Source organism: Talpa occidentalis, unplaced genomic scaffold (genome assembly GCF_014898055.3).
Source record: "Talpa occidentalis isolate TD23 unplaced genomic scaffold, MPIMG_talOcc4v2.1 talOcc4.18, whole genome shotgun sequence".
Taxonomy (NCBI): Eukaryota; Metazoa; Chordata; class Mammalia; order Eulipotyphla; family Talpidae; genus Talpa; species Talpa occidentalis.
In genome coordinates, this window is record NW_023601851.1 from 3,369,482 (window position 1) to 3,395,617 (window position 26,136).

At 52.4% G+C, this 26,136-nt stretch overlaps 1 pseudogene; it reads right to left on the reverse strand.

Moving 5' to 3' along the window:
- Positions 1-4,482: 4,482 nt before the first annotated feature.
- Positions 4,483-21,653, reverse strand: LOC119250821 (protein Shroom2-like; annotated as a pseudogene).
- Positions 21,654-26,136: the final 4,483 nt, after the last annotated feature.

Here is a 26,136-nt window from a genome sequence, read left to right on the forward strand (position 1 = left end):
TATCTATGTAGGTGTGGGAATTGCTGGATCATAGGGCAAGTTTCATTTTTATTCTTTGAGACTCTCCCCGTTGCTTTCTGTAAGGACTGGAACCATCTACACACCCTCTAAAGGTTTAAGTGTGCTCATTTTTCTCCATACACTGGCCTGATCTTCTAAATTTATTTGGGACTCCCTGGTGGCACAAGGGTTAAGTAATCAGACCTGTCCTGACTTGCCCACTGCTTCCCTTAGCAGTGTTCTATGCTTAATCTGCCCGTTCTGTTCCCCACTCTCTCTCTAGTGAATCCTCTCATTCCCTGTGCCTCTTGTATGCAAAGCACCCCAGCTCTTGTATGCATAAATAAATAAATCTTTTAAAAATAAATAAATAAATTTCTGTTTATTTGTTTATTTATGTAAGATGTGAGATGGAATTTCATTGTGGTATTGATTTGAATTTCCCTGATGATATGTGCCCATTTAGTTCTTCTGTTCATTTTTTGATGGGGTTGTTTGTATGCTTCTTGCTGAGTTTTATGAGTTTTTCATAGATATTCACCATCAGTCCCTTGTCAGATGTAAGTTGTGAAAATATTTTCTCCAGTTCATTAGGTGTCTCTTCATTATGGTTACTGTCTCCTGTGCTGTAGAGCACCTTCTCAGTTTGGTCTAGTCCCCATTGTTTATGTTTTCCTTCGATTTTCTTGCTGCTCAGAAAGGCATTTCTGAAGTTTCATGAGTGTTTTGCATGTATTTTCTTCTCTGTATTTCATGCTTTCTGCTCTTACCCCAAGTCTTTTATCCATTTCAGTTGATTTACATACCTGCTATGAGATGGTGGTCTAGTTTTTTCTTTTTTTAAAGATTTTTTGAACTTTATTTTAAGATTTATTTTTTATTTATTTATACAAAGATCTTGGGTACAGGCCAGATGTGCGGAAGGGTGAGAGGATTCACCAGAGACAGAGCAGGGAACCCGAACAGGCAGATGGACCAAAGACACTGCTGAGGGGAGCAGCGGGCAAGACTGGAGTGGTCTGTTGCGACATGTGGGACTCTCGCCGGCCGGCCGGGATCGAACCTGCACCACAGAAGTTGCAGACAGCTTCATAGCACAGTGCTCAACCACCTGCGCCACCAGGGGAGGCTTTTATTTATTCATTTATTTATTTATTTATTTATTTATTTATTTATTTATTTATTTATTTGTTTATTTATTTTTAAAGATTTTTTTTATTTATACAAGCACTGGGTACAGTCAGAAGCGCAGGAGGGTGAGAGAATTAACCAGAGCCAGAGCGGGGAGCAGAGCAGGCAAAAGGACTGAAGTACACTGCTGAGGGGAGCGGAGGGCAGCAGGAGAGCTCTGCACGCCATGCGGGACCCTCCTCGGTGGCTGGGGAGCAGCTGGGATCGAACTGGCGCTGCAGAGGCTGCGGGCAGCTTCGCAACCCAGTGCTCAACCACTGCGCCACCTGGGAGGCCCAAGGGAGACTCTTTTTTAAAGATTTATTTATTAATTTACACAAGATCCGGGGCACAATCCAGAGGCGTGTGAGGATGACAGGATGCACCAGAGACAGAGTGGGGAACAGAAGGAGCAGACTTACTGGAAAACACTGCAGAGGGGAGCAGTGGGCATAACAAGAGAGTTCTGCTGCACCACGTGGGACCCTCGCCAGCCAGCCAGGATAGAACAAGCACTGCAGAGGCCGCAGACAGATTCATAGTGCAGCACTCAACTGTGTGCGCCACCAGGGGAGGCCCGATTGTGGTCTAGTTTAAAAAAAAATATTTATTTATGCATACAAGAATTAGGGTACAAGGCAGGGGTATGTGTGGGGAGAGGATACACCAGAGATAGAGTGGGGAACAGAATAGGCCAATTGACTGTAATCCACTGCTGAGGGGAGCAGCGGGAGAGTCAGGAGAGGTCTGCTGCGCCATGTGGGTAGCTCCCTGGAAGGGGATCAAACTCATATATGGCTGTGGATAGCTTCATAGGTTGCCTCTTAAACCTTTGCACCACCAGGCACATCCTAATTTTATTTTTTGTATGATATAGTCCAGGTTTACCAGCTCCAGTTATTGAAGATGCTTTACCTGTTTCAGCATACATATATATATATATATATATATATATATATATAGTGAGCCCTCCGCTCCCCTCACTATATATATATATATATATATATAGTGTATGTGCGTGTGTTTGTTAGAATGTTAGCAGACTTTTTTTTCTTTGCTTGTAATAGTGGAGAACTGTACTTTGGTTTACACTTCTTAGCACATGTAAAGTGCATCCTTTAAGAAAGAAAAAATCAGAGGGCTTTTATAGAAAAAGAAAGGAAATGAGGGGTAGGCCCTCTGGGTTCAGACATGTGACCTACCTTGGCAATGGAAAGGAGATGGGTGGGCCAAGACCTCGCAGGGGAGATGTGAATAGTGATCTGTGGGTCTCCTGGTGCATCTGCCACTGAGCACCCCAGCCCAGCACAGAGCAGAGTGTACCTCTGGCAGTGAGCTAAGTCCACACCTCTCACTGTGTGGGCAGAGTGTCCAAGGCATCATGCAGCCTTCCTGGCACAGAGTCACAGAGCCACCCCAAAGTGACCAGCAACTGAGACAAGAATCTGACAATGGGGAAGATAATTTATTCTTTTAAAAAATGACATAAATTAGGTAAATGAAAGATGTGCTTCATTCAGAGACTATTTATTTTGTGAAGGTCAAGCAGGACAGACTGTTGAGAGTTAAGCGGTAAGTGTCGAGCATGAGACTGAAACACATTCTCCATGGGGACCGCAGGATGGGAGCCACATGAGCAGCCTGACTCTTGCTATCCAGAGACAACCAGAACTGGCTCTCACAGAGGGTGAGCCATCAGCCACCACCTAAGCATGCCAAGGGCCAACGTTTGCACTGGGTTGTTCTTGTGTGCAATGGAACAGTATATACAACGTTATGTACATTGGGAAGCTTTGGGCTCCCAACAAGCAGATGTGAGAGAGGCACACGGGAATGAACAGGATGGGGGAGTGAGCTTGGCGAACAGGGTAACAGAGCAAGGTCTATCACTATATGGAGGAGAAAGTTCTCAAAGGTCACAAACAGCACAGAGCCCATTATTCACATTTTACATACATATCATCAAAATGACCACAATACTGCACTGGAGGGGGGACATCACATATAAAAGGCATCACAGTAAATTAAAAACAGAAGACATCGACATTCCTGGGGTTGACTCCACAGTGGAGGGAGATGAAGGTCTGGGATGGTCCTGCTCAGAGCTGGTGGCCACATCTGGTGGCCACATCTGGGAGGGAGGTGTCATGTCATTGGCAGAATGAGTGTTTTTCCAAGTTGGAAATAGCTTAATTTAAAGGGAATATAAACTCCTGACAGGGAGTTTCTTTACTGGAGGTGAGGTGCTGCATCAGAGGCCTGTGGTCCTGACCCCTCACTGCAGTGGCCTAAATCGGCTAGAGTCCCCAGAGGTACAGGCCACAGTCCTGTGCCTGGAATGCAGTGGTTACTGCTGACAGTGGCACCCTGCACCAGCCAGGCAGGACAGCCTCTGTCACAGGCCATGGGTGAATGAGGATTCAAGTGGCCCCCTATTGGACCAACATCTGACTAGTGTCTCTTAAGATGATGCCCCCACGGTCCTTGCTGCTGACCACCGAGCATTCATAAGAGGAGGGACTCACTTGTCAGTGTCTCGGCGAGGGGAGAAACCAGGCCAGCAGCCAGGCCTGTGCCCTACATTCACAGCTCTCTACGGCCACATGAGGCAGGTCTCCAGGGCTCCCAAAGGAAGTCCTGTCCTCAGACATGACTGCTGCTGCTCTCCACGAGCCTGCCCCTCAACAGCTGGCTTGGCCCTGGTGTTAAGGGAATTCATGTGAGGGCTGTGTGCCCCCAGCACATCTATAAACCCTGTAGTTGCATGATCCATAAATCCATGAGAATCCCAAGGGAGGTCCCTGCTCTGCCAGCATGCAGAGCAGCAAAAGAACCCACAGAGGGAAAATCCATGTGCCTCAAGCATCACACCCACCCAGAATGAGGTGGGGAAATTCGCTCAGAAACAGCAAGCAGTGGCCTCCCCAGCGGCACAGCGATACTGAGCTGCAAAGATGCCTGCAGCCTCTGCAGTGCCTGTTGAATTCCAGGCCACAGGCAAGGGCCCCACAAGGCACGCAGACCTCTCCTGCTGCACTTGCTGCTCCCCTCAGCAGTGTGTTTCATCACTCAGACTGTTCAGTTCTTCGTTCTGGCTCTGGGGAATTTTCTCACCCTCCTGCACTTCTGACTGTACCCGTGCTTGTATAAATAGATAAATAAATCTTAAAAAAAAAAGAAAGAAAAGAAACAATGAGCAGGCTGTGATTTATCACCAGACACTTGGAACCAGGTTGCTTTATTCCGACCACCTCGGGAGGTGACTTGGGGGTCATCCATGTCTCGCTTGCTCAGTGACGACCTGCAAAGGCTTCAGCTTCCAGGAGGCAGGTCGGAGGCCACTGCCATGAATTTCTCCTGCCAGGGACAAGCAGGGAAACAGGGGCAGCCTGTGCCCGATATGGCACCAAGACAGAGGAGGGTGGCCCTCTGGGACTCTGGATGCTGTGGGGTAGGGGACCGGAGGCCCTGCTGAGGAGGGGCGGAGCCACGGCCTAATGCCACCTGGAAACACAGGAGGATGCAGGACAGGTAGCCTGCCTGGCACTGGGGGGAGCAAAAAAAATGACACAATATCTTCCCAAACACCAGGGGGCTTACTGCTTTTCTCAGAGCATGTGGGCACCAGAGGGGTCAGTGCCCACAAGAATGCAGGTGTGTGTCACCAGTGACGGGGGAAGTGACTTGCTGGGTCCCTCCTGGGCCAGGCAGGCGCCCATTGGAGTCTCTCAGGTTGAAGGCTGTCAAACAAGCACTTGAACTGCTCCTTGTCCAGGTGGATCTTGTCCTCCAGCTTGCGCTGCTTGATGATCAGAGCCACTTCATCTTGACGAAATGCACATGGTCAGCCAGGCTGTCTTCGCCGAGGTAGCTGCCAGAATGTTGAAGACGATGTACTCGTAGCGGTCCAGGTTCTCCTTGAGCTCTTTGGTGTCTTTGTGCAGCTGGATCAGAACCCTCTGCTCTCCAGCAGTAGTTACTATAGACAAAGGGCAGGCACTGAGGCCTGGAGCAGTGAGAGGGGGCAGGCAGAGCCTGGGGCATGTGCTCTGGGCAGCCTGGCTACAGGTTCCTAGGGGCTGCCCCTCCCCACAGCCTTGGGCACCATCACCATGGGGGCTAGAACCCACGGAACTCAGGGGCACCGAGGTAAGGGTACTGAGGACACTTCTGGTGACATAGGCCCCAGTCCCTGGGAGAGCTGACTGGGGCACCTCCCTCTGCAGGACTGGTTGGGGTCTCCAAGTCCTCTGGCAGCAAGAGGACCTGCTGAGAACACTGTAGAAATGCAGGCTGGAGGTGGGAAGACACAGGGAGGGTTGCTTGCCTGCACTCCCCTTTAGGGTCCATCTCTGGGGAACACAGAGGGTCCCTCATCTCAAATCCAAGCCACAGTCACTGTCTGCAGAACCACCAGTTTCCTTACAGCCTCCAGGCTCCCTGAGAGCAAGGAAGAGGTGGGCTAAGTGTCTCGGGGTTCTGCTGGGAAGAAGCCCAACCACATCGATGCCTCAGTCTCCAGGCACAGGCAGGGCGCAGAAAGGCACAGCCACACAACTCCCGCCAGATGTTGGGCACATGGCTGTTATGTCCCCTCTCTGTCTGGAAGGACAGTGGCAGCCTCTAGACCCTCACTCCACATCTGTCACCTCACTAGCTTGTCTCTAGAAACCTGCACTTCCCAAAGCCTGCACCGCCAGGCACGAAGATTTGCACCTTCAGTGGCACAGTGATTCGAACCTGCCCTGGCTGCCCTGGACACTGAGGCTACCCCACCCACCCCTGGCCTGGCACAGGCCTGCAGCTCAGCAAGGCAAGGCAACGTTGGTCATGCAGCCAGGATGTAGCCCGACTGACCTCCAAACATGTGTCCAGGGAGGCAGGGTGGGTTCTGGAGCCTGAGCCCAGGGGAACATGGGCCCGATCCCTGCTGCTGTGCTCCTTCTGCTCCCCCAAACCCTGAATAGGTCTGCCAGCTCCATGACAGTGCGTGCGGGGTGGACCAAAAGTAAGCTGAGCTGCGGAGACCACACTACAGCCACGAGTCGCTTAACACCGGGTAGATTCTGAGAAACACTCTCACAGATGAGTCTGTGCCAGTGTCAAATCCCAACAGGGTTGCTGCCACACACCCAGAGTGTTTTGCACAACTCCCGGGCCTCAGTCACACATGAGCTGCGCCATCACATGACCTGCGACTGTGTTGTCTCATTTAAATCTACCCTTGGGAGATTTAAGCATGCATAAAGATGCCTCTTTCTTCTTGCTGCTATTTTCCTGTCTCCAGATAAATTTGGCCAAGCTCACAAAGAAAAGTGCAACATGCACATAACCCATGAGGCTCAGGAGCTAAAGCCCATAACTATTAATTCCCTATATAGCGTGTTCACTGATAGCTGCATGACCACCCAAAATCACACCAAGATCTCCTATGTAGCATGAAGCCACCCTCATCTGCAAAAGGAATATTTTCTCTCTGCTTCCATAGAAGCTAGACCTCTTATTTTTTTTAAACTAATTTTTAAAAAATATTGATTTATTTATGCATACAAGAGCTGGGGTACAGGCCAGAGATGCAGGGGTGTTGGGGTGAGAGGATTCACCAGAGACAGAGCAGGGAAACAGAATAGGCAAACAGACTGCTGACGGGAGCAGTGGGCAAGACAGGAGAGGGCTGCGTCACCATGTGGGTTGCTTCCTGGCCAGCCAGGATCAAACTTGCTCTGCTGAGGCTGCAAATTGCTTCATAGTGCGGTACTTTGCCACTTGCACCACAAAGGAGGCCCCTATGCCTGTTACTAAGAGCAAAGACCATCCTTTGGAAGGTTGTTATGTACAAAGACACCCATTAGCAAATGTTTGCTGGTCTCTGATCTAGCAAGTGGCCTGCGGTGGATGCCAGGACCCTGTGACAGACATGCGGCTCTAGAGGTCATGCACTCCACATGTGGGGTGCTATTCACCCAGAGCACAAGATGAAATGTTGCTGGCCTAGGCCAACAGCCAAGCCACTTCTGCACTGCCCAGTTCAGAAGGACAAAGGCAAACGTGGGCTTGAATCGGGCATGATTCAAGGAGCAAGACGCTGCGGAAAGCCGGTGGACACTAGTGAAGGCAAGCTTCTGAGGTCCTGGAGGAGGAAGGGGCTGCAAGGGGTGGGGCAATGCCCCAAGCTGCTGGATCAGGAAAGGGAGCCAGTGAACAGGCCCCAAACTCCTCAAGGCTGCTCTGGTCTGGGAGACACAGCACCCGCTAGTGGAGACCAGCACTGAGACAGGGATCTGTCAGGCACTGGGGGGCTCCACTGACACATGGGGGTGGAAAAAGTGAAGCTCATTTCCTAAAGATATGTGCATGAACCCTTATCACCTTGTTCCCTGGGCTCAAGACAGTGGCAGCCCTGCAGCTGCCACGGTGCCCAACCCACCAGCTGCTCCAGACTGCCAGACTTATTCCCCACATACCCAGGTAAGCCGCCTGTGGACCACCAGCTGCAGGTCTGCTGTGCCTACACCTACCTCATCTCCAGGAGAAGTACTGTTGTCCAGGCTATTGAAAATGTTTTCCAGGAGGGCCAGGAGGACCAACAGAGATGGCAGGAGGTTCACCACCTTGTCCAGGTCCCAGATGAACATCCGGGACTTGTCAAACTCATTGTGCTTGCAGACATTCTTGGCGAGAGCCTCCATTTCCTCCCCCAGCATGCTATTGGCCTGGACATCCTCCAGGAGTCTCTCACAGGCCTTCCAGAACACCGGCATCTTGTAGCTGAACTCTTGGAGAGCTCCTGCTGTGGGGACAGGGCAGGACTCGTGATGGTGTCAGCTCCAGAGGGGACACCAGCGCCTACCTCCTGGGAGGAACGACCAGTCGTGGAATGGCAGTGTGCTGCTCAGCCCTTCAGGCCATGCTGGGGTGTAGGGATGGGGTGGGGAGCTAGGCAGGGCTGCCACGACCAGTCAGGTGGGAGAAGCAGGGAACAGCCGGAGAGAGCCGAGGCCTGTGACCTTTGTCTCGGGTCCTGCGCTCACAGACCTTCTCAGGCCAGCATGTGTGCATTGACATTAAAGCTCAGACAGGAACGGTGACACTGGCATTTGTGGTGGTGATTCTGTCCCTACTGTGAGATCATGGACACCTGCTCTTTAGTCCCTGACCTCTTCTCTGAGCATCCCTTGCTTGGCTCTGCAGCTTCTAGACACACCACACCAGGTCCTCTGCACTCGCTTGGCCCCTGCCTAGCCAGCAGGGATGCTCGCAGGGCTGCCCATGGTCACTCCAACTCCCTGTCCAATCATCCCTTCATCTGCACCTCCTCCATCATCATACTCCTGCTCTCTCTATCCCTTCACCTGGTTTTAATTTTTGTACCACCAACAGGTTACATTAGTGTTGGCAAACTTATGCTACAAAGGACCAAGTAGGAAATAGTTTCGACTTGAAAGGCTGCATGGTCAATGTTGCAGTGACTTTGCTGTGCTGCTGTGGCCAAAGCTAGGAGACACTATCTGCCCATGAACCAATGTGTCTGAATAACCCTTTATTTGCAATGACAGATGGCCAGATCTGGCTCCCGGGCTGCAGCTTGCTGACTGGTGTGTGTACATGTCTGTCTCGTGAGGATGCCAGCCTTCCTGGGATGGAAGAGTACTATCCAGCTTCTTCCATTGTGGGGACACAGTGCCTGGGGCAAAAGCAGAGGGCAAGGCACCTGGCATGGTGGAGTCCCCTCCTCCTCACCTCTGGAAGGGAAGTGCCATGTGCTTGTTGGCATCTCTGCTGCCCTAATCTCTTCACTGACAGATCGTGGTCCAAGTCACTTGCTGAGTCCTCTTCAAGGCTCCTGCTGCTCCTGCAGGTCCTTCATCTTGATCAACAGCTTAGCCTTGGGGTCTGATGTGCTGTAGTAGGCGGAGCTGGTGAGCAGTGGCATGACAGCAGGCGTGCTTGGCTCCTCCTTCCTGGGAAGCACAGGAGCAGGTCAGCAGGGATGTCCCTGTGCCTGCACTCCTTGGCCCAGGCGGGTCCTGTGCCGAGCATGTGCTCGACACAGCAAAAGCGGGAGCCAAGAGCAGGTGGCAGAGTTAGAACTGCAAACAACTTGCCACTGACAACAGGCATTGCCTTTAGAGCGGGGAAGGGACAGTGAAGAGGCATGCCTCACATCCTCTACCTGGGAGTAGAACAGTGATCCATATCAGTGGGGCGTGGGGACCCCAGGACGCCCATGTGTCCCTCACCATCCCATGAGTTGTCCCAGGGCCTGCTGTCTGGTCTGGTCCACCTGGCCCTCCTCCTCCCACTCTGCTGCCCTGCAGGGCGCTCCCTAATGTGCACACAGATGCTTGCAGGGCCCCAGACCTCAGTGCCTATTTCTGCTCCTGCAGGCCCCTGACATTTCAGGCACCTGAGATTTTCACACTCTGTTGTGGTGGCCTGGCTGTCCTGGGTTTTGGGGTGTGGTGAAGCACGCTGGCCCCCACCCCCTGGACTTCAGGTGTGACTCTGCCGTTATGACAACCAAGCTGCACAGTTCTGGCCCCCAGTGCCTGGGGGAGACAGGCCCCAGGTTGACAACTGCTGCCTGGTGGAGGAGCAGGCATGGGTGTCTCCCTCAACCACCTTGGCCTCCCACTGAGAAAGAGCAGGTAGGGCTGTCAAGACTGTCAAGCCCTGAGGTCGACACCCCCAGGATTTAGGCCTGTCTCCCTCAGTTTCCCTTTCAGGAGGCTCAGGCCGGCAACTGCAGTAAGCAACGTGTTGGGGGCACTTAGGACTGCATGCCCCTCCCCAGCCGCCATCCCACCCCCCAAAACCATCTGGGACTTCATGGGGCAGAGCTGGGGCACAGGGCACATGCACTTCTCCTCAGGGGCCAAGGAGAGGGGACTTTGGGGAGCAGCTTCCTCTGTTGCTGAGCATCCTCCAAGAGGTACCTGTCTTTGGGGAAGATGACCTCCATCATTTTCATGGCAGTCCTCATCTTTACACAGGGGTCCAGGAAGTGGGCCAGGGACTTGCCCTTGCCCCCGACCTCCCGGGTCAGCTCCTCCGACTTTGGGTCCTCTACCCTGCACTCCTTGGCCTTCACGTAGCTGAGCACGGCAGGGGAGGTGCAGTTGTCTGCGCTGGGGTGCGTGGGTTGGGCGCCCTGGTGGCTGTACATGCAGAAGCTGGACTAGGACTGCTTCAACATGCACAGAGGCCTGAGCTGGTCCTTCTCCAGCCCGCTGGGCTGCGAGGTTGGCTCGCCTTCTCCCGCTGGCTCTCTGTGTGCACGATCTTGATGGGCACCATCTTCACCATGGTGGGGAATTCCATCACCTGCTTGACCCTGGAAAGAGAGGCAGTCAGTCAGCTGAGGCCCTCACAGCAGCCTCACGCTGTGGCTAAAGGTGATTTTGATGACCAGTGCTTGGGGAAAATGCCTGCCTGACCCGCCACAGAAGTGTGTGCCAGAAAGCAGCACTCCCTGGCACCGTGGGCACCCATTACCCCATGGGAAAGTCTACTCCCGATCTCACTAGAAGTTCCCTGACCCAGGACGCTGCAGGTTTGCCCCAGGACCTGCTTATAGATCCTGACTCTGGAGCTGAACCAGGTGCCTTTCAGGCACGGCCCCACCACACCCCACCCCCAGAGATGCACAGGACGGAAGAGATTCAGCCTCCACAGCAGGGACAGTACCTGGCAGAATTCTCACACTGGATGAGCTGGAGCAGCTTGTCCAACAGTTTCTGGGAGGCAAACTGCAGAGAAGAGGACCAGAGTTCTCCACGGCGGCAGCATGCGTGGGAGGGCACAGGTCTTCCTGGTAGGCCACACAGGAGTGTACATGCTCGCCTGCTGCCCTCAGGCATCTGTGGGTGCACCTCTGAGTGGCCTGTCCACCAAGATGCAGGGGCTGTGTGACAGAGTCAGGTGGTCCAGGCACAAGTCCAGGACCACCAGGGATGGCTTGGCCAGGGCCTTCCCAGCATGGCCAGGTAGCTGACACAGGTGCACCAGCTGTGTCTCTCAATGGGCCTGAGCTCCCATCCTAGTGGCCGGGGCCCCTGTGGGGCCAGCCTCTTGGAGAGTGGCTACAGTACCTCTTGGTGCATGCAGCGGGTCTGTGGGCATGAGCTCCCTGAGTGTCTGAAGCTCTGAGTTAGGCCACCTGCTCCACTATAACCACTGTCTTGGGCTCCTGCTGTGGCTTGTGGGGCACAGGCCGCTTCAGAGGCCTGACACACCAGCCATGGGTGTCCCATGCTCCTGGAACATCTCCAAGGCACAAGCCTGCAGATCTAGAGAACGAAGGAGCACAAATGAGCAAGGTCTCAGGGACACTCCAGCCACAGTGACTCCTGCACCCTGAGCGCCAAAACCGTTGGGGATCCAGGCATGTTCCCCACACCTGTCCCTCTGCTGCCAGGCACCACATCCAGACCCACTCTGCACAGCAACATGCAGTCCTACAATAGGCCATGGGTGGGACACATGGAACACACACCCCGAGCACACACATACTGTGTTTCCAGGCAAGAGCAACATCTACCATGTGACTTACTTTGGGAAATGCTTGTACAGGACAAACTAAGAGGGGCCATAAATCAATGTATTAGTAAAACCTATGTGCCCATACATATATGAAATTGCACACAGGTCCCCAGGGCCAGAGTTAAAACTGGGGCCAACAACCAGCAAGCTCACAGCCACATCACCAACCACCCCCGACTGTGGCCACCCTGACTCCTCCAGGCAAACGGGCATGGAGGAGCCTCTGCTGAGCCTGTCACTCAAGGAAAGAGCGTTTTCAGCTGGGGAGATCCCTGTGAGTCATGGGGGGCCCTCATGAGCCAGCAGTGCCTTTGGAGGAGTAACCAGTTCACTAGCGAGTGCTCAGAAAACCCGCCCCAGCCAGTCGGGGAGCCTCGCGCTGCACCTTCGTTCGTGCCCCTCCTGGGATAGAACCCCAGGTGTGACAGATGTCCCAACCCTCCCGGGTGGTGGCAGTCCCAGAGGAAGCCCTGGGCCCATCCCTTGTTACAGGCTCAGGACAAGACGCTCAAGCCCAGATGGCTCCTGTGTACAACCCAGAGTACAACCCACTTCCCTCCACTTCTTCCTTCTGAGGCAGCTGGGCTGTGTCTCCCACCCCGTGGAGACCAGGCAGAGACAGTGTGGCTTGGCCCGAGGCTGGAACTCCTTGGCGTCATCAGGAAGAGGCAGGGGGCTCTATGGAGAAACAGACTGGGGTCGGCAAACCCACAACACTGCAGCCAAGCACAGGCACTGCAGGGCATAGCCACAACTCAGGGAGGTCAGGGTGTTCGAAAACTGTGGGTTAGATACACACAGAGAAAGTGGGCGTTATCAGAATAGTGAACAGAGCAACAGCTGTTTTGGAGAACACCATAGGCAAAGCTGTGGATACCAGACAGACCAGAGCATTTAAACACTGCCAAGCTGGACATGCCTCTGAGGGAAGAGTTGCTCCCAGCCCCTGGATCCTGCCATGGGTCTGATGTCTGTTCTTCAAGCCACTGTGACTCCTAGGCAATGAGATTGACTCAGGACAATCACCGAAGCCCCCGGGAGTTCCTTCCAGGGACTGCAATGCCCTTGAATGTCTCATTTTTTTTTAAGCTTTATGCCTACAAGAACTGGGGTACAGGGCAGACATATGGGGGTGAGAGGACTCACCTGAGACAGAGTGGGGAGCCAAACAGGCAGACTGACTCAAATACCCTGAGAGAGGAGCAGAGGCCGAGGAAGGAGAGATCTGTGGCACCACGTGTGTAGCTCCCTGACTGGAGATTGAACTCCAGCTCCAGTGGCTGCCAATAACTATATAGTGCTGAGACTTAACCCCTGCACCACCAGGGAAGCCCTGAATGTCTTCTTACTCAGAAAGAAATTCAAAATGTAGCATCCAGAGACCCACGTAAAAGCACCCGGTGCCTATTAGGTAATAAACACCCGCCACCATGCAGAAACAGAATTGAGTTAGTGCAGCTCGGTTAAGCCAAAGCCTCGGTGCCTTGGGCCGTCTGCAGTCACATGTAACGTGTGGCACCATACGCACAAAATCCTCCAGCAGGACTCAAGCTGAGAGCCAGGAATGGGAGAGGACAAGCTAAGACCTGGGCCAGGAGCAGGGCCTCGGTCAGCTGCTGTCCCGGCTCCATCCCGGACCCTGCCCTGCAAGCCTCTAAAGCGCCTGACAGCACATTCCAGGGGTTCCGTTCCCCACACTGCACCAGCACTAGCTGGGGACCATGCTGGCCTTCACCCCATTATTTTTTCTTGAACCCCTCTCACTTGCCATAAAACCATATGTTCCTGCTTATTATCCCAGTTGATTAGAATTCAGGACAGAAAAGTTCAAAAATGAGAATGTGAGGCTCTGTGGGGCTTACAAGTGACTATTAGGTAGGTAGTGAGGATAGTGTGTGTCTAGTGCATTGTCAATGTGTCTGGGTTGTGTGTATCTGTGTGTGTCTGGGTGTGCCTGTGTGTATGGTTGTCTTTTTTTGTGCTTTCAAGGATAAAGGCAATGGTGACAGCAGGACCTGGGAATAGCAAAAGCCATGACTTAAGGACTTTGCCAGCAAAAGTGTCTAAGCGTCATGCCAGGGAGCACACCCTCCTGGGAGCACCCCTACTAGAAGACACACGCTCCTGGGGAACACAGCATCCTGTCTAGCCCTGTGATATCCCTGGAATCACAGGCCCTCGATTTTCTGCTCTGCCTCTCCCCCACTTATCAACACAGCTGGCTACTTCTCACCCAGCCCTGGCTCTGAGCCCTCCACCTCCCCACCCGCAGCTACCACTGACTCAGGATTCAGCGTTCTGACCCCTGCCACACTGTTCCTGGCCATGGAGAAACAGACTCCCATTCTCATCCCCAGGCTGTCAGCATCTCCCAAGAAGGCTCCACCTTGCAACACTCTAAAAAACACACAGATGCACTGGCTGCTTTTGGTGCCCGAGGGAACATCTTCCTTGGAGGCACACCCTCCTGAGTGAAAACATTCCAGGGAGACACAACTTCCTGGGGGAATATACTCTGGGGATGTATACACCGGAGAAAATAATCTCAAGAGTATATATACACACACTCCTGAAAAAACAGGTCTTACTGGAAGAGACACACTCCTGGAAAGACATGTGCTCCTGGGAGTACAGCTTCCTGAGAGCACAAATTTCTGCAAGGCACACCTTGTTGGGAGTGTGCCACTCCTAGGCACACAGGCCTGGGAGCTCACCCTCCTGGGAGCACATGGGAGGGGTGTGTCAGCCACACAAAGGGAACTGTAACTGCCAAAGGCCAGCCTCGGCAAAATGTCCTGTCAGGAGTCCCTGAAAGGATGAGATGGTGTCAGTGAAAACTTAAGGGCTGAGGGGAAGGGGAGTGAGGCAGATACACACTCTCTTTTTTCGTGCAAGTTATCTCCTACTGAGGCACTCAGCGGGTCTTTATTTATTCATTTTTGCAAGCAGTGAGATTACATCATCATGTGCATGGAAGCAAAGCAGAAACAATCAGTGCAATCTTTTCCCATAGACTTTTGGCTGCTATGTGCTCTCAGCAAGAAGGTAACCTTCAAGGTTAATAGATGAAAAAACTAAGCCTTACACTAAAACTCATTATTTCAGCTAGACAATTACCCAAGACAGTTGATAGTGGTCGGTACACTCCTATCAGCTAAAGCCTAAGCATCAAAAGACTTCTTACTCATATGGCCTTTAGCGGGAGGCCAGCTGCTTTCTGAGTTATCAGCTAACAGGGTTTTCTACCTAGAAACTTCTTAACACAATTAACTTCATTTAAAAACCTACCTAAGAAACTTGTAAAAAAAGCAAAAGAAGGACTTACTATAATCTTTGTGCTGGATTGCTTGTCAGGCATGCATAACAAATTATGTCCCATTGTCAAGTTGACCAAAGAGTGATTGATTTTTAAGAAGGTAATTTTTCGTGCCATGTACTTACAATATTCTTATGCATATACTTTATTGCCCAATGTACTTCCTGAGAGGTTTTACTCTTTTTATGACCAAGAACAAAAAACAAAGGATGTTTATAGGTTATAGATTAATCTTCAGCCCCACTGGCATGAGGCTCTTTGGAAATCTTCGGCCCCATGGTGTGAGGCCCTTTAACAGTCTTTGGCCCCACAGTGTGAGGCCCTTTTCTTAACTGCTTGCCAGCATCTTATCTGGCTGGGCCAGCAAGGACCCCCACATGTAACCGTAGCCTCATTCCAGAGTCCAGTTATTCACTGGGTGGTTCTGTTCGTTGTCACACTGAACATGCTAATGACAAGTTTCCAGAGAGAGAGCTTCCCCTGCCCCTCAGGAGGGAGGAGGGCAAGCAGGCTGCAAGCCACCTATCAGATCCCCTGGCCATGCTGTCCTCATTGCATGGGGCACTGGCTTAAGAAACAGGGAGGTGACTGACTCCTTGCAAAATATAAACACCCAGAGGAGAGGCACGATGCCATGTCTGTAGCACAGACACCTGTGATCCCACAGAAGCCACAGTCAGGCCACAAAGCCACACATGAAATAAAATCCCATCAAGACTGTCATCATTCTCATCTGCATACATGATCTCATCTGGAGAGAGCCTGACCTGTAGCTAAGCATGGTTTGGCTATCAGAGGTGGTGCTTTCACAGCCAGATCTATCTGCTTCTGCCCAGCCCTTTGATGTCCCTGAATTCACAGGGTCCTGATTGTCTGCTCTGACCCCCACACTTCTCAACACAGCTGGCTGCTCGTCTACCCAGCCCTTGCTCTGAGCCCCACATCTCCCCACCCCCAGCCATCACTGACTCAGGACACAGAGCTCTGAGCCCTGCCTGCACTGCTCCCGGCCCTCCCACCCCCATTTCCATCTCCAGGCTGTGAGCACCCAAGGCTGTCACACTTCCCAAGAAGCCTCACCCTGCAACACTCTATAGATGACACACAAATGCACCTGCTGCTTTTGGTGCCAGTGCAGTAAGGTGAAGAAGGGGCGAAGATGTGGGCAGAACAGACTGTCAGCGTGTAACCTTGTGTATGAACATTCCAGTGTCACTAACCATTCCTGCACCAGCTCTGAAATGACTCACTGACTATAACTTTGTGAAAAGGGTTAACATACAGCTTCTGAGGGCAAGAGGGGAAACACTGCAATCTTCTGGATGGCTCCAATCTTATTCGCATTGCAATTCTGGGGTTCCTGTAGGCACCAGCCACAGCTGGCCAGGGTCCTCACTAGGTGGTCATTTGCAATCACTGCACTGTGTCCCAGCTAGGTGACATGGGGAGCAATGGCACCACACTGAGACACACCTCCTCACCCATCAGAGAGGGGTCTTGGGAGGAGTGGGCAGCCAGGAGAGGCAGGCAGAGAACTCTAGAGAGGGCCAGGAAAAGCTGATGTCAGCACACAGGCCCACCGCTGCAACAAAACTCGGTTCATGATGCAGAGACACGGGTTTGTTGTTATTTTGTGTGGGGGTTGAGGACACTCTTTGTATGGTAGCTGCTGGGAAAAAAAAAATGAAAACAAAACAAAAAACCTTTCTTCTCCTGGCCTGCTGGTTTCTACCTAAGGTGAGGGCTTGGGAGAGGGAGGGAGAAGCCACACCAGAGGGGCAGCTATGAATGGGAAGGCGCCCCCGGAGGGGCTCTGCAGTGACAGTATTCAGAAAGCCCGCCCCCACCAGTGCGGCCTGAACAGCAGTGGCAGTGTGCAGTGTACAATTATTTCTCAAAAATCAGACGGCTTATCTGGCCAGAGGCCTGGTGGTAAGTCTCTGGCCAGGGTGTCTGAAGCCAGAGAACATCAAGCCAAAAGATACCCTATGCTGGGAGCCAGGCACCAAGGGGACCCAGAGACCCATGGGCCCCTGGGGCTCCCAGGGCAGTGGGCACACACGTCCCAGGCTAAGTGCAGACGGAGGCTCTTTTGGAACATGCCATCCGTAAAAGCAGATGAGGTGGGGGGCAAGGCAGGGGAGCCCCAGATTGGCCATAAGCCGTCCAGGGACCCATCCTCCCATCAATGGACAGAAACACTTCACCAGCATGAGCATGAGGGCTGGTCTCCAAGCCCCTTATCCAAGGCCACAGGTGACAATCCAAGTGCTCTTTTCACCCCACCCATCTTCATCCCCTGAGAAATAGTCTGACAGGAATTAGGGAATCTTATGTTCATATCTGAGCCATTCCCTAACAGAGAGGTTAGAAAGCAGGTCTAGCCGGGTAGGGAAGGGTGAGCCTTGGCTCATTGGCTGATGGGCATCTCGTTCCTGATGCCTGGCCTTCCTGGGATCTCGCTTTACCTCGCTTCCCGTCCCTGATTCCTGCCCACCATTCCCTGCCCACCAGCTTTGGGTGGCAAAAGGTACTCCTGAAGCTTTGATCCTAGGCTGGGCAAGTCCTTCCACACAAGAGTATCATCTTCTGAGATAAATGGTGATACTGAGCTCCTCCCAGTGCCAGGCCTGGGCCAGCCCAGCGGGGCTCTCTGGGCACGAGGCCAGCATTTGGTCCAGAGCCCACTTCTGCTGAGCCAGTAGAAAAGTCTACAGCAATAGTGGGGTCACCTGCAGACATGTGAGAGTCCTGTGAGGCCAGGACATGTGCTGACAGTGCTGGCTGGTCTAAGAGGTGGTGTCTCAGGGGTAGATTTACCCTTGATCTCAGGGTGAAGGTCACCCATGCTAGGAGGATGCTGGGCGCAACAACAAGCAAAGTGAGAAGGTGAGTCCTCCTCAAATGTTCCCTCCACTTGCCAGCACAGGGGTCTGGGGGCCATCCTGTGGGGGAAGACCAGTTATCTCCCGCTCCTCACTGGCCCTTTGGCATGCTTGTGGGACCCGGACTTGCCCCGGTCAGGTCACAGAGGGTTTTCATTTGCCACCCCCATGCTGCCCCCAGGAAGAACAATTGCCCTGTCCCGAAGACACTTAAAGCCTGGCGCTACCCTGGCAGCCCATGGAGGAAGCCGCAGGCAGCAGTCACCAGACCAAGGAGGCTCCCCTGACACTGAGGCTTTGCTCTTTCCAGCAATTTACCCCACAACCCCTGTTTTTCCCCCCACAATTTCCCCTCTTATCTGGAGTCTCTCAAATCACCTCCTGCTGCCTGTTGGACAGTGTAGGGGCACAGGGGTGCCGGGTGCAGTGAGAGGGGGTGGGTGCAGTGCAGAGGACTCACACAGCCCATTTCTTGAGCATCTGCCCACCATGGATAATTTACGCCCCTGGACTGTGTGTCTGGGTCCCCAAGGTTCCAACTAGTGTCGTGACCTCCAGGTGGGTCAGAAGTCCCCACCCTGGAGAGGTGAGTAGGCCTCAAGGATAGAGCCCTCGGGAATAGGACTCAGTCTCAGAAGGGACCCTGGAGAGCTGGTCACCCTCTCTCTGCTGTCCAAGTGAGAACACAGCAAGAAACCAAGTGTGTGCACACAGGAAGAGGTCCTCGGCCAGAGCCCAAGTGGTGGTGCCTCAGTCTTGGGTATCCAGCCTCCCACTGTGAAAATTAAACTCTTAGCCCAAGTGCCCAGTCTGAGGTCCTTTGGCAAAGCCAACTTTATCACTAGGGAAAAGAGGCAAATTTGGGAGGGGGGGCACCCCTTGCCTGACAGCCTCACACGCTGGGCATCTCCAACATGAACATAGATTGTCAGCCACAAATGCACTGCCTGATTGTAACAGGGTGGTCCCCATGAAAGGGGGAGGTTCTAGGTTCCCTGCCCCACCTAAATGGAGGGTGGAGCTGAGCAGGTAGAGAAGAGGTTGCAGAGGAGAGTGAGGAAGGAAGGAAGCAGGATGGAGCCAGAAGGAGTCCTGGAGGAGGCACATGAAGCCTGTAGACACATGAAGACACTGCACTTGCCTTTTGGTCATGAACTGGGTGACACCGATGTGGGTGAGACCCAGAGGGAGTTGACAATGGCAGCTTTTATCTTGATTTTGATTTTGCTCTTTTCCTTCTGGACTTGTCTGGTTGTTTCAGACAAGAAACCCTTTTCTGTGGGTCCCCACTGGAAGATGCTTTGGACTTGTGGCAGGCTTTGGGGCCTTGCTCTGGGCCAATCCCATTTGGATGGAGTTTTACCCATGAGGGGACAGGTAACACTTTATTTAGAAACTATACTCTGCCCTTTCTGTGTTGTTTCCTAATTGTATTAAAGTTCCTTCCCATTAAAGTCTCATATGTTTTGTGTTGATGCAGTGGATGGCAGAATCCATTAAAATGGGCAGGTTTTGGGGGGTTTGTGCTGCCCCTCTCCCTGCCCTGTAACAGATTTGGCACCCAACGTGATTTATTGGGCTGCCCCTCTCTGTGCCTTGTAACATGATGGGCCTGAAGACCTGCCCACTGCACACCCAGTTCTCCAGAGCCAGCAGTATGTTCAGCATGGGAGCGAGGGACGCCTGCACTGGCCAGTCAGTGCTGGGGCAGAAAGGCTGTGACAGGGCCAAGAAAGAGGCAGACAGCCCAACTCCTGGGCCCCCCAGAGCCACCCCCACACTCTCCTTGCCACTCATCATGGCACTTCCAGCCGCTACACAAGATGCAGCCCACAGGTTCAATTACTTGCCCCTGAAGAGATGCAGCCCACAGGTGACTTGCCCCTGAAGAGCAATTTGAAGAGACTTAATTTCCCATAATGGGATGACCATATAAAATATTAACTGGTTATGGGGCCCTTTCCTCTTGCAACTGTGTTCACAGGTGTAGTCAAATGCTTCCAACTCTTTTATGTTGATGTAGGGACAGCAGGGTCAAGTGTTGGCACTGGCTTGCCCGGGGAAGGCAGCCATCAGGTGCACTGAAGGCAACACAATGGTGCCATGATAAATTCTGACCCAAATGTGTACAGTTGCCTGTGGAGAAGTGTTCAGAGTAGCAGCTTCTAGAGTGTGCAGTTGCCAAGGTCTTGCCTCCAATGTAAGGCCAGGTTTCCAGGCAACCAGTGCAAACAGGTAGGGAGGGTGAGTTGGGGTTTTTGGAAATTGGGGTGCTCCAGGTTCTTCAGTGGAGATGATTCCTGACCTCCACTCACATAGCAGAAACACCTCCAAGGAAGCCAGCTCCCCACAAAGTCAGCAAGGACAGGGGTCCACGAGAGCAGCCCAAGAACCCACACAAGGGGTCGATGTTCTTGGTCCAAACCCAGCTTTCTCCCTATGATCACAACCACCCTTCTCCAAAACCCTGGGTTCTCTCTTCCCTGCAGCTTTACCTTCTTGGCTAGGGCATGGGAGTACATCAGGGGGAGGACCAGCCCATCCAGGGAATCCCCACCCCTGCACTGCTTCGTGCCCATGGCCTACATCCAGTTCTCATATGCATAAATATTAAGAAAAACCAACAGAATGTTATTAAGAACCATATTGCAAAGCCCAGGGAGCTGTTACCCAAGGTTAGCATATCTCCTGACCCTCAAAAACACATCTAGCTTATGAAATATTGAGACTTTTGGATTTTGTACAACCCCATGGCAAATTGCATATAGTCAGAGCAATCCACCATCTCCACAAATGAAGAGAAAATAATTTGGCTCTGGTGCGTTCTTTACAGCACAATTGCACGTGCCCCGTTGCAGGGGGTCTTGCTGTCCCTGTCAGATAAGATGCTGGCAAGCAGTTAAGAAAAGGGCCTCACACTGTGGGGCCGAAGATTTCCAAAGAGCTTCTCACCATGGGACTGAAGATTGGATTAAGTGATTGCCAAGGTCCCTCTTGGATGTACTAGTTTCCAGTTCCCAGGGAGAGAAGACAGGACTTGAAATCCCCTGGCATCCACCACCCCACCCACGCACGCATGGGCCATGGCATCTGACTCTGGTGGCTCTCAACCATCTTAGGTAATTGTCTAGCTGAAATAATGAGTTTTAGTGTAAGGCTTAGTTTTTTATCTATTAACCTTGAAGGCCACCGTCCAGCTGAGACCCGTAGCAGCCAGTAGTCCATGGGAATAAAATACACTAATTGTTTCTGCTTTGCACATAACGATGCAATTTCTCTGCTTGCTTATAATGAATAAATAAAGACCTGCTGAGTCTCTCGACAGAAGATACTTGCACCTCATCGAGAGTCAGTGTCTCCTCACTACCTCATCCCCTTCCCCTCAGCCACTTTTGCTTCACCTAGGCCATCTCCTCCTTTCAGGGACTCCTGACATGAAATTTTGCTGAAAGCTGGTCTGCAGCAAGTGAGTACAGGTCAGTCGATGGTGCCGCCCACCTGCCACTCCCTGTTTCTGAGATGCAAGTGTGTTCCTGGCAAGTGTCCTGATAAGTGTCAGGGCCAAGTTGTGAGTGTGCAAACCTCTGCTCACTGCAGAGGTCAGCCTTGCAGGGGTAGACTTGCCTGAAGGCAATGACTGCTTCCTGCTGGGCCTGCTCTGGAACCACCAGCCCGTGAGATGGCACCTCCCACACCCTCTTGTTGTGCTTACTGCTGCTGCTGGGGATGCCCAAGCACATTGCCAAAAACAGCATGAGGGTGAGACAAGGACCAGGCTGAGGGGATGGATTCCTATGCGGTATCACTGGTGCTGGCGAGTGACACTGAGGAGGCTGGAGCCAGAAATTATGGGGCACAGCACCCCTCAGGTGTTGCTTTGGAGGCCCCTTGGGTGAGAGGTCCCTGGGTGAAGCAGACAGGAGAAGGTTGCCATCTTCAGGTAGGCAGGTGGACAGGCAGCTCAGGCGAGCTGCCTGACTGGGAATGCCCTGGAGGTGATGGCTGAGGAAGACTGTACTCTGGGAGGCATCACAGATGACAGATACCTGGGCAAGGGCAGAGACTTGGCTATGGCTGGGGAGTTGGACCATCCAGTGCCTGAACAGGCAGACAACGCCCCATCCTCCTGGAGGCGCTGCAGGCCCTGCCATTAGAGCTGGAATCAGTGAACTAGCAAATCTGCTGGGTCTATTGCAGGCTGAAGGTCAGAATGGGCCAGCATCACCAGCCCCATCTGGATTGCTGAGGCACCATTATTTGGGCATCTGTGGCTTCTGGGTCAAAGTCATATCCTTGAGGTGCTTCCCCTGGCGGTGCCACTATGTGGCTGGGCTGTGGAAAGAGCTCCTCTGGGCAGGGCTTCCCCGTGGTGCTTGGCTGGGCTGTGAAAGGCTGGGTGCTGTCTAGGTGAAAGGAAAGGTGTGGACACCACTCAGTCCACACAGTAGGCCTCTTGGACCAAAGTCCCTGGGCATGAGGACACTCATAGCTCACTGGCCCGGAACTTTGGGGACCACCTGGATCTTATCCCTGGTGATTACACGGATGCTTAGCCTTGGGGGGCAGCGGGGCAGGAGGGAATTGGTTTGGGGACTTCACAGTCAGTGGTTCCAACCAGGAGAGCAAGCTGACGGAGGGCTTTCCAAACAAAGCCCATATTCTGTGACAAGGTGGCCTTGGGGGTGAAGCCACAGGCAGAGCCCTAGGCTTGGAGGTAGCTATGCACCCAGCAACTGCTTGTGTCTGGTTCTCAGCATCTGGGGAGCTGAGAGTGGGGATGAGGGTCTAATGAGAGTGGGGATGAGGGTTTCCCAGGGAGCGGGGCCTGCCTGTATTGCTGCAGGGACACATACCACCCAGGCATTTGGGATGGTACTGCCTGCAGCCAGTGCTGCAACAGAGAGGCTCTGGTGACCTCCCCGTTTGGGTGGAAAGTTCCTGCAGGCCAGGAGTTTTTGGAGTTCTCTCAGGCCAGTCTCTGCCTGCCCCAGCTTTGCCCTCTTGTCCCAAACCCTTCCTACTCAGAGGCAGCAGTGTCCATGACCTTAGCCAGTTTGTGATCCTGCCCAGAACTCAGCCTGGTTGAGCACCGAAGATGAAGACATGCTGGGCTACATGATAGCCTGATGGTGAGTCCAGGGAGAAGGAGTCTGTGGGACCAGGGAAGTTTCAGGAAAGGACTGATTCCTGGTAAGGGTGAAGAAAGGGTAGTTCTCCTGGATGGAGGTCTTCAGCCACCACTCCACTTTGTCCTGAAAGGTGCAAGAATGCAGATATTGCTGCAAGATCTCCTTGCTCTTTCGGAACAACCCCTACTTCCAGAATGTTGTTGTCAAGGTGTATCTCGTGCACATCACCCTGAGGCCCATCTTCACAGGAGGGCAGCAGCAGGCCGGGTGGGCTGACCTTGAATCACTGGGACCATCAGGCAGGTACCTTTTCACATAGTCCTCATCCAGCAGGATATAGGCTATCCCTCTCCACTCACATTCAGTGGCACCAGGCCTAACACATGAGGCCTACAGCTACAGTCACAACAACAGGATGTCTTAATGTCTTCAGTAGGTTCTCTAACCACAGCTTTGCAGGCTCCAGCAGGTTTGCCAGGTTGGCCCTCCCTGGCAAAAGCCTTGGATGGCCTGGCTGGGTTCCCCCGGCTGGGTGGAGCTGGCATCTGAGCCCTGCCCCGCTGTCCCCTGCAGATCATCTACCAGGACCTATGACCAGATGTCCTGCAGCAGTACCTGAGGAGGAAGGCACATGGAGAAGGAAACATGAGGAGGAGAGGTGAGGCTGCCCGGGGGACGGCTGCACAAGTGTATTGTGCAGATAAATGTGTTGATTCTGGAGCCAATTTATTAATGGACTTCAAAAAGAAACTAATAATATCATCCTCATTTTTTAGTCATTTAGTCAGGGTCCTCCCTGATGGCGCAGAAGGTTGAATGCCGCACTGTGAAGCCATCCACAGGATCTGCAGTGCAAGTTTGATCTCACCCAGCTGGCGAGAATGCCAGTGCAAGGCAGACCTCTCCTGTCTCACCAGTGCCCCCTTAGTAGTGCATTTCATCAGTCTGCCTGTTCTGTTCCCTGCTCTGTCTCTGGTGAATCCTCTCACCCTCTTGCACATATGGCCTGTACCCCAGTTCTTGTATGAAAATAAATGAGTCTTTATTTAAAAATAAATAAATCTTTTTAAAAAAATATTTATTTCGTTGAACATGAAGACGCGTCTACCTCCCAGAGCCTCTGAGCCCAGAAATTCAATGCGTAAGCTTCAGAGCCAACAAACTGTAAATTTCATATTTAAGAAGTTCCCAACACAGATTGTGCACATATAAGCACATACACATCTATTTATGATAAAAATGAGACACACTACTTCAAAGTCAGTTGACATACTGTGACTTCCCCATGTAATTTTTCTCGCTTTTTGATAGGTCTCAACTATGTCATTTGTGCCTTCATCATGAAATAGCACAAAATAGAAAAGTGATAGGTAAGGGATCTTAATGAGAGCATTGATGATTCAGTCCCTGGAATAAACAAAACACAACGGCAAACACAATTTACCACCTGAGAGACTGAATGTTCACATCAGATGCAGTACAACAGGGGAGGGTTGTGAATGAAAGGATGAAGAATTGAGAACAGAAAAAAGTAGAGCTGGATGCTCATATGTGAAGAAGTATCTTAAAACAGCTCTCAGAGGCTGCACAATATTCCCTGAATATCCAGAGTGTGGGGCCAGGTGCTAAGGGAGGTGGAGTGCACAGAACAAACAATATCAGCCAGTTTTGTGGCAGTGTGTGTGGGGAGCTTGGGGGTCAGTACAAGACCAAAGAGGCCCTGCTATTGAAGATAAGGATTATAAGGGGGCATCCACTCGTAAGGGCACAGTTACCACACTTGGTTCTCCCAGGTTACACAAAGAGAAGCATAATGAGGGCTGCATGGATGCTTTTGGAAGGATAACTTGCCAACACAATGGATGCTCAGTAAAAACCATTGGAAAATGGACACATGGCTTTGACAACAGGCCTTGTTCTGATTAGGTGGTTGACTGTTTCTGTCACTGGCTGTGTTCTCGGGACTGATGAGCCATCACTGTTTGCCCTGGAATACATTCTTTATTTAGTCTTACCCCCAGGCTGCCTCTGCCATGAGCCCTTTCCCCTGGGCCGGTGGGTCCCTGCCTGTGTCTGGCATCCCCTGTTTGTCCCTGCGCCCACTTTCCGGATGGAGCAGTCCTTGACTAGTTATACCAGGGCAGATTGGTGATCGACTAGTTTTGTGTAGACGAGTTCCTTCAGGACAGTTTTTCCCTTAAGCGGCCCTGGGCGTGGACCCTGTTCCCTGTTCTGTCAGGGTGTTTTGTCTGGGACTACTCGCTCATTGGCTGTTTTTCTCTGCATTGACTGTCCATCGGTTCAGTCTTGAATGGGGGTGAGGGGGCCGTAATGGACGCTTTTGACCCGGGATTGTCGGTCATTTGATGTTCTTGCCCTTAGACACACACAGTCATCTACTATTTACGCCCGGTAAGGTGGGTCACCCATCAGTCATACCTGCACTGATCAGTCGTCCTGTAGGCGAGGCTGGTAGCATCAGTCATCCACGCGTTGGGCCTGGACTGGTCAGTCACTCACTAGTTGGGCCTGGGCTAGTTCTGCATCTACCATTGATGGTTTCACTGATTGGCCATGGACTCTGAGCCGTGTGACTCAGTCATGCACTCAGTATACCTGGGCCTGTTGGCCACTGTGTCTGGATGCTTGGTCCGCGTTCCCGTTGCCTGGACAGGCTCGTTCTCGGGTTTCTTTTCCCAAGGCTGCATCCAACTGGAACCCTTTCCTTGGGCTGTCAGAGTGTCCTTATCTGCAAAGACATGCTCAAGGAATGCTTTTTGTCTGCACTGACTCAGGCACAGACTGCCATAGCCTGGTTGCTGAGTTGTTGACCCAGGAAGCTTGGTCTTGGGCTTTTCTTCTCTGTGAACAGACTGCCATCTGCTAGTTGGACCTGGCCTGTTGTCAGCACATCATTGTGCCTTGTGGCATCAGTCATCAACTAGTTGTGCCTGGGCTGAGCTGCCAGCAATAACTATGCCTTGTGATACCTGTCATCAACTTGTTGTGCTTGGTAATCCACAGGTAAGGCCTCCACTGAGCTTTCCTTGACTGGTCCTGGCTGCTGTGATTGTCCTGGACTGACTGCCCCTGG